Source organism: Bactrocera tryoni, chromosome 5 (assembly GCF_016617805.1).
Source record: "Bactrocera tryoni isolate S06 chromosome 5, CSIRO_BtryS06_freeze2, whole genome shotgun sequence".
NCBI classification, from domain to species: Eukaryota; Metazoa; Arthropoda; class Insecta; order Diptera; family Tephritidae; genus Bactrocera; species Bactrocera tryoni.
In genome coordinates, this window is record NC_052503.1 from 7,296,650 (window position 1) to 7,310,705 (window position 14,056).

The following is a 14,056-nucleotide window of genomic DNA, read 5'->3' on the forward strand; positions in this document are numbered from 1 at the left end:
AGTCCTCATTTCGCGTATATACAGACAGACAGAAGGCATGGCTAATCTGTCATATATATACATATCGCATATACATCAGTGGCGTAGCTACAACTTCGGGCGCCCGGGGCCAAGGATGTTCTGCCGCCCCCTTTATCTACCTACCTACAAGTTTCATGAGGTGGTTCGAACAAAAGTGAATTTTTACAAAATAACTTCGATATGAGTATATAAAATTAAGGAACTAGAAGCCACGCAAATTCTGAAGTTCCAAAATTCTCACAATACGGTTTTTGAGAAAATTGATAGTAAATTTACAAGACATCTTATTAAAAGACATAGAAAAATCCATTTTCGCCCTATATCTTGTACACTTTTGGCACAATTTTCAGAAATTTTTGCCCGAATTGGAGTTTTTAAATATCATTTTTGAAAATTTGGAGAAATAAAAGTATTTGTTACATTCCACATTAGGTCAAATGAGCGTTTTTTTCTGTGCAAAAGTGATAAGAATCAAAGTGCCGTTTTACTTTTGTTGTTGTTGTCTTTTAATTGGCAATACTCCAAAACAAAGACGCGTGATTTTTGTTTGTGCTAAATATAGAGTACCGCTACACACGTGTGCGTCAAAGTCAATCGATGCAAGTCTTTTAACAAATGTGATTGCAAGTTCAGTAGTGGTTGGTCATCTTTAAGAGTGTGTTTATCGAATTGTGTTGATAATAGTTCATTAGTGGAAAATGGAAAATAAAACTACAAGTAAGAATATATGTATTTAATTTACATTGGCTTATATGTATGTATGTCGCTATACTTGATAATAATTCATTAGTCTACATAACCTTAAAACTGTAGAATTTATCTAAAACTTTGACTTCTGTAAGCCTTTAAAAATTTTGACCCCATTTGACCCCTTTCAAATTGATAATATAAATAAAGTAATAAATAATGAGTTATTTGCATTTTGTTTAAACTGCTATTCTTTGCGTTTAACGAGTATTATCTATTTTTGTTTAGGAAACCTCTGCATAAAAAAAGCTGATTCGTTTGATATATGGCGAAAAGAATGCACAAAAAAGGAAAGTTTGATGCTGTTTTAAAATATGTAGTTGGCAAAATTGAGTTAATATACTTTCGGATGAAATTGAGAAACATATATCGCAAATATTACATTTTTGTTGCGTAAAATTGGCAAGAAAGTGGGAAAAATCTCACAGAAACATAAATACCTTTAAAAAACAAAATGAAGCGTGGCTTAATACTGAAACAAATTTTGTGTTATATGACATTTCTAAAAAAGCACCACCTACCACTGTTGGACGTCCACGTCATCCATTCAGCGCCAAATCAGATTTCGGAAAAAGAAAAGAAGCCGCAGACCTATCAGCTGAAAAAGCTGATACTAATCTTCTAGTTCGTGCAGCAGCAACATCGGCTCGTACACAAGGTGATACTGATCTGGCTGCAGTCCTGAAAGAAAGCATGGAAAGTCCAACAAGGCCATCAAAAATGCGGAAATTTGTTAACGAGGATCCCAAAAAGCCAATTCCTTATTCAGCGGATGAGGCTTCTTGAGCATAATTTTTCAAAAGAGCAGTATAATGCAATACGCGATGGAAGCAAAAAAAGGAACAGCGACATAGGTATATCCTCATTATAGCAAAATTACAGCCGCAAAATTAAAATGTCGACCTGAGGGTATAGAAGACCCTAGCCAAAGTTCCGTTGCGAAATATTTTACAACATACGGCTGAAAAAATTGTTGATATGCTAAGAGAAGTGTTTCAAGCTGTAATGGAAGCGGAAAAGACAAATTTTGTAAGCTCTGAATTGATATTAAGCAACGGATTTGATAGTAGCACTGGTCAAGCTCAATTTAAGCAAACATTTAATGAGCCAGGTTCGTCAAATAGCAGCGATAGCTCTCTATTGGCTACAACAGTCATTCCCTTAAGGTTACTGCTCTCGTCGGGTAAACCAATTTGGAACAACCGCACACCGCGGTCTGTAAGATTTTGCCGTCCCATTAAACTGGAGTACATAAAAGAGTCAAAAGAAGTGGTTTTAAAGGAGCACCTGGAATTAAAAAATGAGGTTAATGCCTTAAAAACCCTAACAATATCAATTGGTGATGGAAAATGTGTGGAAATATCCTTTAAATTATTTTTAACACTAATTGATGGAAAAGTTTTAAACATTATAACTGGGACTAGATCAAACCAGGCTTGTTCCATTTGTGGTGCTACACCTAAGGACTTTATGAACACGTGTGATTACAAAAGTGAAGTATTTCATGCAAAAGAGGAAACCTTAAAATTTGGAATTGGCCCCCTTCATTGTTGGATTAGATTTTTTGAATTTCTATTACATTTAGGCTATAAATGCAAAATACAAAAGTGGCAGATACGAGGAGAAGATAAGTTAACTGTCTTAAAAAGAAAAGTAGACATTCAAAACGATTTTTGGAAAAAGCTTGGACTTCGCGTAGATATGCCCAGAGTAGGAGGCTCCGGTTCCACAAATGACGGGAACACTGCTCGTCGAGCTTTTGCTGAACACACTATTTTTTCTAAAATGACTGATGTTGACGAAGACCTTATATTTCGTTTCAAAATAATTTTGTTTTGTCTATCCTGCGAGTTTGAAATCAATGCAAGCAAATTTGGAATATATTGCTTTCAAAGAGCAAAACGTTTTCAGGAGCTATATCCCTGGCTGCCAATGACTTCTACAGTCCATAAAGTACTAATACATTCAAGAGAAATAATAGAAAATACTGCACTTCCCATGGGGTTTTTTGGAGAACAAGCTGCTGAATCGCGACATCAAATATACAAAGCCGATAGATTACATCACGCTCGTAGAAACAACCGCACCAATAAACAATTAGACATATTTAATAGGGCTATCGATACATCAGATCCATTAATTTCCACATTTTTTTTAAGTAAACGCATTCAAAAGAGGAAACGTATCACACTACCTCCTGAAGTCATTGAACTATTATGTTGCAGCGAACCCATAGAAGATTTTCAACTTAACAACCAAGATGATGAAATTAATGAAACTGAGGAGGAACTCTTTAATTTCTACATACAAATTTACATAATGAATTAGATTTATGTGATTAATTAATTGTTTCAGTACAAATAAAATTAATAAATGAAACAATGTATTGTTTTCATTAATGGCTGCAAAAGGAGTAATCTTAAATTTTGGTCGTTAGAGGGTTAATTTCCACTTTTTATAATACAGTTACTCCTTACAGGTTTTGGTTTGAATAGCATAATTTTGTAATCGTTATTAATTTTGCACAAAAAAAAACGCTCATTTGACCTAATGTGCATTCAAAGCATAGGGTAACTGTGAGAGTGACACGTCGCTAGACAAAGCTAGAAAAGTGCATCTTTAAATTCTATCACTATTTTTTAAGAAAGATGTAAGCCAAAAGATATAAGACAAATTCAAAGACTGGAGAGTATTCGAGTAAAAATTAATATTTTTCATTGTTATTCAAATTATTTCATTGTGAGTGTACAACTCTTTATCTTTTAAAATAAATTTTGTAAAAAAATTTGTTGAAGTTTTTTTCTGAATATTAAAAAAGCAGCGAAGATCGTTTTGCCGCCCCCCAAGACGTTGCGCCCGAGGCGACGGCCGCCTTCGTCCCCTCTCCCCCCCTAGCTACGCCACTGATATACATACTGTGAGCGTCAAAAATAAGTAAACAGCAATTCTATCAATATTAAAATGTTTATTACAACGCAATCTTTAATACAATAATAAAAGTTTTATTATAGAATTCAAGGCCCATATTATAAGAGTTTAACTTAGTATCAATAATAATCAAAAACTAAACACAGCCAAAAATAATTCACTTAAACTAAAAAGACTCTCGTTTTTTCGCGTCAAAAAAAGTTCTGTAAAGTTATAATCTATGTATGTACGTAAACTAAATTAATATTCATTCTACTATTTGGTCTATTTTCCTTTGGACTTCTGGACATCACTTACTCTTCTAGCCATGTATTCTGCAAAATTTTTTTGTAAATTCTTGGGAGATTTTGCTCCATTCTTCAATCAAAGCCTTATTTAGGTCGTCAAGGTGCTCCCACAGATGCTTGATAGGATTAATGTCTGGGGTCTGAGGAGGGTTATCCAGAGTTTTGGTGTTCGATATAACGGCCACTCAGTAACAAATTTGGACTTGTGTTTAGGATCTTTGTCCTGTTGAAAGATTCAGTTTCCTGATGGGCCTAATTTTTCAATGCTTTGAGCAACGTTATTTTTTAAAATGATGAAATAATCCAATTTCTAATCGTGGACTCATTCAAAACCAAATTCCCAACACCGGCTGTTGCCATAAAACTCTAGTCCATAACTGAGCCTCCACCGCGCTTTACGGTGTTGCTAATACGGTTATCATAAAAGGCTTGTTTTTTGGATCGCCAAATTTTAGCGGGTTTTTCGACTCAAATATTTCGAATTTGCTTTCGTCCGTACAAAAAATGTTTTCCCAGACGTTTGCAGCCTGATTTATATACTTTTTTGCAAATTCCAATTTCATCTGTTGATTCGCCTTTGATGTATAGGGCATTTGGCGTAGTACACGTCCATGCAAACCGCTTTTGTGCAATGTTCTCCTGATTGTACTGGCACTTTCTGGTTTACCCGATGTCTCCGCTATATCTTTTGATATTAGAACATCGTTTGAAGCTGGTTTTGTATTTACTTCTCATACTATTGATCGCGCTTCAGCGTCAATAAGGCGCTTTGGTCGGCCCGGTCGTGACAAATTTTCAACAGTCTTAATTTTACCATATTTATAAACAATTTTTTTTATTGTGCAATAGTGTCTTCCAACTATTTCTCTGATTTCGCCCAAAGATTTACGTTTTTTATGCAAATCTCATATGATTTTTTAACCGTTTCAGTGGTTGTTCGCTTACCCATTACAAATTTTGATATTTTGACGACTTAACCTTAAAAAAACAATAATGATATAAAAAAAAAATGTTTTACTACACTCACTCCCTAGGATAGTAACGATTTTCAAAGGATATTTGGCGCTTCTCCGAAACAAGTATTAAAAACAAACAACGGTTGTTGCCACTGTTTACTTTTTTTTTACGCGAAAAAATGGGAGTAATTCTAGCTGTGTTTAGTTTTTGATTATTATTAATACTAAGTTAAACTCTTATAATATGGGCCTTGAATTCTATGATAAAACTTGTATTATTGTTTCAAAGTTTGCGTAATAAACACTTTAATTTTGATAGAATTGCTGTTTACTTATTTTTGACGCTCACAGTATGTACAATTTATTGGATCTAATTTTTTGTGGCACCTTTAGTATAGCCTGGCCTGGTTTATTACAACTTTCAAACGATTGACAAGTTTTTTAGCGTTTGTTTTCGAGAACGCTTAAATTACATGTTTAAGTGGGGTATCTCAAATAAACAATGATCTTATGTTGGGAACTTAAAGCAACTTCAATTAAACTTCCATAACTCGATCTTCTATAACTCGAAATTCTCCACAACTGGAACTCTTGAATAGGCAATAGCGTTTAGAAGTCAAATTTCCTTTTGTCTTTTAAATTGGTACGTTATTTTCTAGGTCGCATTTTTTGGAAAACGATGAGAATTCTGAAGAAGAAATTATTCATCCTCCATCCAAAAACGATGCTAGGTATTCTTTTATATAATTAATCAAATAAGTATAAGATTTAATTAAAAACTCCAAGTGTTCTCAAAATATTACATCGTACGTACATCAATTAGGTACATAAGTACGTGAGTATACTACTCGTATATAAGTAGTTCTATCATACATACATATTACATGTAGATACTTATATTAGGCTGGAAAAAAAAGGTTGGGAAAAAATGTCAATTTTAGTCTTACAAACTTTCTTACCTTTGTATCTTTGCGCACTACTTAAAAACAAGTAAGGAAGGGCTAAGTTCGGGTGTCACCGAACATTTTATACTCTCGCATGATAAAGTGATAATCGAGATACCGTTATTAGCAACTTTATTGCGAGAGTATAAAAATGATGCCCTCTGAATTACATGAAAATATCTGAGAGATTTACCGATATTTTCGGTGAAAAATTAGGTTAGGTTGGGTTAGGCACTGAATTCTTCGTGTTCTATATCAGGGCCCTTGAAAAGTTATAGTCCGATCACGAGTTAAGAACATATTATATACCGAATTTCATTGAAATTGGTCTAGTAGTTCCTGAGATATGGTTTTTGGTCCATAAATGGGCGCCGCCACGCCCATTTTCAATTTTTAAAAAAGCCTGGGTGCAGCTTCGGTTAGCTTAGTCGGTTAACACACTTTTAGTGATTTTCAACATAACCTTTGTATGGGAGGTGGGCGTGGTTATTAACCAATTTCCACCATTTTTGAACTGTATATGGAAATGCCTGAAGGAAACGAGTCCGTAGAGTTTGGTTGACATAGCTATAGTAGTTTCCGAGATATGTACAAAAAACTTAGTAGGGGGCGGGGCCACGCCCACTTTTCCAAAAAAATTACGTCCAAATATGCCTCTCCCTAATGCGATCCTTTATGCCAAATTTCACTTTAATATCTTTATTTATGGCTTAGTTATGACACTTTATAGGTTTTCGGTTTTCGCCATTTTGTGGGCGTTGGTCGTGGGTCGATTTTTGCCCATCTTCGAACTTAACCTTCTTATGGAGCCAAGGAATACGTGTACCAAGTTTCATCATGATATCTCAATTTTTACTCAAGTTACAGCTTGCACGGACGGACAGACAGACATCTGAATTTCGACTCTACTCGTCGCCCTGATCACTTTGGTATATATAACCATATATCTGACTCTTTTAGTTTTAGGACTTACAAACAACCGTTATGTGAACAATCTTATAATACTCTCCTTAGCAACTTTGTTGCGAGGGTATAAAAATCATTTGTTATGACGAAATATTAACAATAATGGAATTAAAATTTACCCAATGTTAGCGAAATAAAAAAATTAGTTCCAGTTTTCAACAACGACAAAATTGAGCAAATATCAAAAGCAAATACAACACTAAGATTCTGAATGTTGCTCACAAGCCCAACTAGTCAATAACAATGAAATTTCTTTCCATATTCATAAAGGACCAGATATCCAGATATTTTGTCTTTTCAATCCTTTTTGATATGTGGTTGAAATAAATTTGCTTCTAACAGACTTTTGCTTATCCAACAGAGTTGCATTGTCGTAAAACACTTCTCATTAATTGATCAATTAATTGTCCTTAATATGAAAACCAAAAATATTTTTTAATAGTATAAATTGTTTTATTTGGTATCTTCTTTTAATATAAATAGTATAATACTTTAGCCATTAACTAACGAGAGAATTAAATACTATATACATTTCTTCGTATTTACAAAGCACACCTTAAGGCAACATTAACTTGAGATGAAAGCTTAGATTCGTAGTAAGTAATTTGCAATTAACAAAAGTAATGTTATGCTATGCCAACTTCGGCCGGTTAATGTGTTGTATATAGTACACGCACTCGATGTAGAATTGCCAACGGCCTCAACTTCGGGTAACTGTGCCATCGTGTTAGTTTGGGATTCATTCAATGTTGGCCGATAGCTCGAATCAATCGTGTTCGTCTTGCAAATTTGTGCGTAGACCTTGGCGGCGATCTTAGGCATACGCGTGCGATTCGGATGATTGAAGTCGACGTGGTAGAGACCGAATTGTGCTCTAAAATATGTAAGAAACTTGGTAAAAAACGTAGATCAAGTTAGTATAAAATACTTACGTATAGCCACCTTTCCACTCGAAACTATCCATCAAGCTCCAATAATTGTATCCCTGTACATTTGCACCATCTTCAATGGCATCCAAAATGGCTGTAATCATTAATAAAGATCCATTATATAATATATAATAATTAAAAATTGGATAATTTTTTTCAGATACTATCAATAAATATTTCTCTGTATGCATATATATATTTCAGACTTACCGGATAGATAGGCGTTGAGAAAATCAATGCGTTTGTAATCCTCAAGGTCGCTTTCGTCGCTTACGCCATTTTCAGTCACAAATATAGGCGGATTGTCATATTCTCGCACGATCCACATTAGTAAACTGTACATGCCACTGGGAACGACCTAAAATGTGTTCATTAAAAATGTTTTCATTACTAAAAAAATTTATATATTTTTTGAAACTGTGGATTGTGGAGGTGGATTGATTACAAATATATTATTTTAGCTCGCTTCAGACTCATTTAACGACTTATTATACATACTTAAATAAGTTTTAATTATCCAACAGTTTCTTCTGCTGATGCGGAACTTCATTCGAATTTTCCCACACATCTCTAATGGTAATTATGGTCGATGCGGATATTACCTTATTGGATTATACATAAGAAATATTACTCAAAAAAACTTCTAATTCTCATCCTATAACATTAGATCTTATCAAATTCCTCAACTTTCCGACTGTTTTTTCCATTCCATGTAATATTTTTCTTTAATGAGATTTCACTTCACTCAAAATGGTTAGCGGAACTTGAGCATAAATTTATGGAAATCCCATATAATTATAAATTAATAGAAATCAAAAAATTTACATTTTTTTCGAAATAGTATATAAATTATTTTTCAAATTTCTTTGCGCTATCTTATTGATACATATGTACATGGTTTGATAATGATTATGATAGATAACAAACTATATTCAACTCTCTTTCTACGCACTTTCAATTTCAAAGATCAAAAAATTAATTGATGAATATTTAAGTTTCAATTACCTTAAACACTGACGATTGCGTATCGGGCCAGTTGGGATCTTGATCCTCGACGACGCCCATATCGTGACTGAATGACGGCACGGGAAAATTAGCAGTATTGTTTTGATCGTTGAACGTCACTCGGCTAGTTGTGTACGTATTAAGGCCAAAGAAATCCGCAGTTCCGCGTATACGAATTATTTCTTCCTCTGTGTATTCCGGTAAACGTGAACGAGTGAAACCTTGTTGTTTGCTAAAATTACCTATGCGATCGATCATGATTTGCGGATAGTTGCCACTTTTCGAGAATATCGGATGTGCAAACCAGCCCAAATAGAATTGCATAGCACGCTCAGATGCTTTGCGATCATCGTCCGAATCCGTTTTGGGTTGCATATACGATGTGTGCATAGTAAAACCGATTTTGCCCTTCTGTACTTCCTGATAGTGGTCACGATACATATGCACCACTTCGGCATGTGCCTTTAGCTATATAGTGTCCGGCACAAATAGTTCGGAATTCCAGGATAATTATAGGAGGGCGCCACATAATCAACACCATAACCATATTCACATATGTAAGCGTCGGTTCATTGATCGTTATCCAGATCTTTACACGATCGCCATACAACTCGAACAATAGACGCGCATAATCTTTAAATACTGGTATAATTTCGGGATTGGTCCAGCCACCCAATTCTTGTAAACGTTGTGGTAGATCCCAGTGATAGATTGTGACCATTGGTGTAATATTATAGTGCAGAAGCTCGTTAATCATATCATTGTAGTGGCGAATACCTTCACTGTTGACATTATTCATATAGCCGCCCGGCAAGATGCGGGGCCATGAGATCGCAAATCGGTACACGTGTACGTTTAGGTCACGCAGCATTTGTACATCGCGACGCCACTGTGCGGAGGGAAATAGAAAAGTTTAATTAAATAGCGTACTCGAGGTAAAAAACCTTTTTCACTTTGGAATGCAATAAAATTTATAAAAAATGTTCAGATAAAGAGTCTGAATTGTAGTAGTGTAGAAATATAACAAGAAGACCTTGTCTCAACTAGTGGCTAGTGTTTTATCAATAGTTCATTAATTTGCTTCATTTCCAGGTGCCTTCATTGTTTGAACTAAAGTTGTGTCTTTTATTCTTTTTGAATTAATTTCTAAGGCATAATTGCTTATGTGCAAAAAGTTTGAAGCGCTCCCTTCAGTTATAGAATCATATAGAAATCATTGAACTTTCGACTGCGGTCGAGAAAATCTCAAGATTTGTTTTTATCAGTCCACAATTGATAATAATATTAGCAACCCGTTGTAAGGGAACTTTTTATTTGCATTTCCGACACCTCCATCTACTTAAGTCATGTCAATTCGCAGACGCCTCATCCACACATTTAGTCAATTAATTCGATTAATCCGCATTAATCGATCTTGTCAACATGTGCATATAAAATTATTCTTTGCAGTAAAATTGTGCTTACAAATTGCCACCTGTTTGAACCATTAGAATATAATTTTTAGTCTTTCATTTCATAAATGCACATTAGTTACCGCTTTCGAGTTAATTTATGCATTTGGTGAATGTAAATCTCTACTTGTATTTTATACTAGGGTGAACTAACTTGTTCTCTAGCAAATTCCAACAGTTCCAAATTTTCGTAAGTCGGCGACTAATGATGCCAAAAAATGTCAATCAAATTAAAAGTCAATTACGAAATTAATTGAATTAATTGGCCCAGAAGTTATGCATTTTTCGTTTTTCTGTGATTTAGTATGCTCGCTTACTTTCTTTACTTTACGTGATTGATGTTCTGTGCTAATTTATATTTAGTTAGATTCAGAAACCGACCACCCTATTTTACACACAAACGCTCAGGTTTATAGCACTTTGATTTGAATATGTAAGTAGTCTTATAGAAATTGGAAAATACAGATAAAAATGAGCATTGGATGTCATCACACTCCAGACTGCTTCGTTAATTGGTCAATCATTTTTTATACTCTCGCAACAATGTTGCTAACGAGAGTATTATAGTTTTGTTCACATAACGGTTGTTTGTAAGTCCTAAAACTAAAAGAGTCAGATATAGGGTTATATATACCAAAGTGATCAGGGCGACGAGTAGAGTCGAAATCCGGATGTCTGTCTGTTCGTCCGTCTGTCCGTCCGTCTGTCCGTCCGTGCAAGCTGTAACTTGAGTAAAAATTGAGATATCATGATGAAACTTGGTACACGTATTCCTTGGCTCCATAAGAAGGTTAAGTTCGAAGATGGGCAAAATCGGCCCACTGCCACGCCCACAAAATGGCGGAAACCGAAAACCTATAAAGTGTCATAATCTAAGCCATAAATAAAGATATTAAAGTGAAATTTGGCACAAAGGATCGCATTAGGGAGGGACATATTTGGAAGTAATTCTTGTGGAAAAGTGGGCGTGGCCCCGCCCCCTACAAAGTTTTTTGTACATATCTCGGAAACTGTTATAGCTATGTCAACCAAACTCTACAGAGTCGTTTTCTTCAGGTATTTCCATATACAGTTCAAAAATGGAAGAAATCGGATAATAACCACGCCCACCTCCCATACAAAGGTTATATGTTCAAAATCACTAAAAGTGCGTTAACCGACTAACAAAAAACGTCAGAAACACTAAATTTTACGGAAGAAGTGGCAGAAGGAAGCTGCCCCCAGGCTTTTTTGTAAATTTAAATGAAGCGTGGCGCCGCCCACTTATGGACCAAGAACCATATCTCAGGAGCTACTAGACCGATTTCAATGAAATTCGGTATATAATATTTTCTTAACACCCTGATGACATGTACGATATAATATGGGTGAAATCGGTTCACAACCACGCCTTCTTCCAATATAAAGCTATTTTGAATTCCATCTGATGCCTTCTTTGTATAATACGAGTATAAACATTAGGAACCAATGATGATAGCGGAATAAAACTTTACACAAATACGGTATTTGAAAAATATGTAAATGACGGATAATGAAATCTCGATTATCACTTTTCTTACCATGCGAGAGTATAAAATGTTCGGTGACACCCGAACTTAGCCCTTCCTTACTTGTTTTTATCGTAATTTCTATGCAATCACTTACTAATCACTTCACCTACTTGTTAATCAGAGAAAAAGTACGATAAAATATTCCTAGAATTTTGGGAAAAAATAATGTTTATAAAAATAGAGCAAATCTCCCCATGGTTTTATATAAAATTAGTTGCGCTTGAGGAAAACCGATAACAATTTATATATTCAGGTAATTTGGCATAAGTATGCCTAATTGTATTTGTATATTTTACCTGATGATAACTGTCACATGCAATATCCCCATTTGACTGATCAGCAATTTTTTCCGGGTAATTGTGTGTTAGATGATCCCAAATCGATTCTCCTTTGCCAGATTCATTCCAAGCACCCTCAATTTGATATGGTGACGAACCGATGCCCCAAATGAAGCCGTGAGGAAATTGTCGTTTTTTTGGTTCCACTGGTGGGCCTCTGGAAATGAAAAAGTTAATATTAAAGTACATTCAAAATAATCAAGAAACAAATAAGGAAGAGCTAAGATGAATTATCAAATATCAAAACTGGTGGCATATTTTCTGTGGATGGAAAAAATTTGTATTAATAAATGTTGTATATAACAAGGGTAAGACGAAATATCTCCTGTCCACGTCAGTGTTGACAGTCATAAATTTAAAGTTGTAGACAATTTCGTCAATCTTGGAACCAACATTAACACCAACAACAATATCCAACGCAGAATAACTCTTGCCAACAGGTGATACATCGGACTAAGTATGCAATTGAGAAGTAAAGGCCTCTCTCGATGAACAAAAACCAAACTCTGTAAGGCACTCATTATTCTCGTTCTGCTATATGGTGCAGAGGCATGGACGATGACAACATCTGATGAGTTGACGCTGGGAGATTTCGAGAGAAAGATTCTGCGAAAGATTTATGGCCCTGGATCGTTGGCCACGGCGAATATCGCATTCGATGGAACGATGAGCTGTACGAGTTATGCGACTATATTGACATAGTTCAGCAAATTAAAAGACAGCGGCTACGCTGGCTAGGTCATGTTGTCCGAATGGACGAAAACACTCCAGTTTTAAAAGTATTCGACGCAGTACCCACCGGGGGAAGCAGAGGAAGAGGAAGACAGGTGCTTCATTACATATTGTACAGAGAAATAATGAGATATAATTTCGAAATTTAAGTTGGCTAATGAGATTCCGGACCTTCAATTTTGTGATATAGCAACATTTTTAATTAACAATTATTAAATTGCGAATGAAAAAGAGCAAAACATTCATAGATACAAGAGCTATGATTGCATTGCACTGCAACAAAAATTAAAAATAATAATCACTATGAGAAAACTCTTCGACGCCAACAGAAAAACTGCTTTTATTTGAATTACAATGCACAATAAAAATTTCTCAGAACAGTGATTAACTATAATCAGAAAATTACATTAATGAGTCAATTAGAACAATTCGACCAGATTTTATTTTTTTTCCTAATACCACATACTATTAACATGTCACATCCTAAAAAATAAAAAACCAATCATATAGAGTAAAGTCAGCCGGATGTTCGAAAATCCTGATATTATCTACATATACATATGGGGGGTAAGTCAAGTTTTCGCTTAAATTAATATATTTTAAGCACAAAGATACACTGTTATGAGTAAAACACCTTCCCACATTTTCATTGAGATAGCTCACATATTGGCCATTATAAGCGGTACAAAGTCACCCGGAAGTTCGATTTTCTTTATAATAGGTATATGGGGACTAAGGGAAGTATTGGCCCGATTCAACCCATTTTTAACTTACGAACACACCAAGGTGAGAGAAGTATTATCCCATAATTTCAATTATATATCTTACACATTGACCGATATTTTCGATCAAAAATTAAGTTAGCATCCCAGCTAAAATTCCAAAGTTGATTTTCGAAATGCTGCTCACCTTAATTAATGCAAAATGTATGTTTATAGTGCAAAAAAAAATTTTTTTATTAACTAATTTTTATATACGGCGGCAGCAGAGTCAATTGAACAAACAACGCCAACAATCGCGGTAGCCGCCAATGCATTCCGCGCCCGTCTCATTGACTATTTGTTTGGACAGCCATCTGCTATTGAAAATAGTTTGTTTGGTTACTGTTATGGTTACTCATCGCCCCTCGCTATGGATTATTTATTTGGTTATTCATTAGTTACCACTGTCTGTCGTATCGGTTACCTTTTCCCTTGTAAATA

At 35.0% G+C, this 14,056-nt stretch overlaps 1 pseudogene; it reads right to left on the minus strand.

Moving 5' to 3' along the window:
- Positions 1-7,428: 7,428 nt before the first annotated feature.
- LOC120776923 lies at positions 7,429-13,528 on the minus strand (annotated as a pseudogene).
- Between the last annotated feature and the right edge of the window lie 528 nt (positions 13,529-14,056).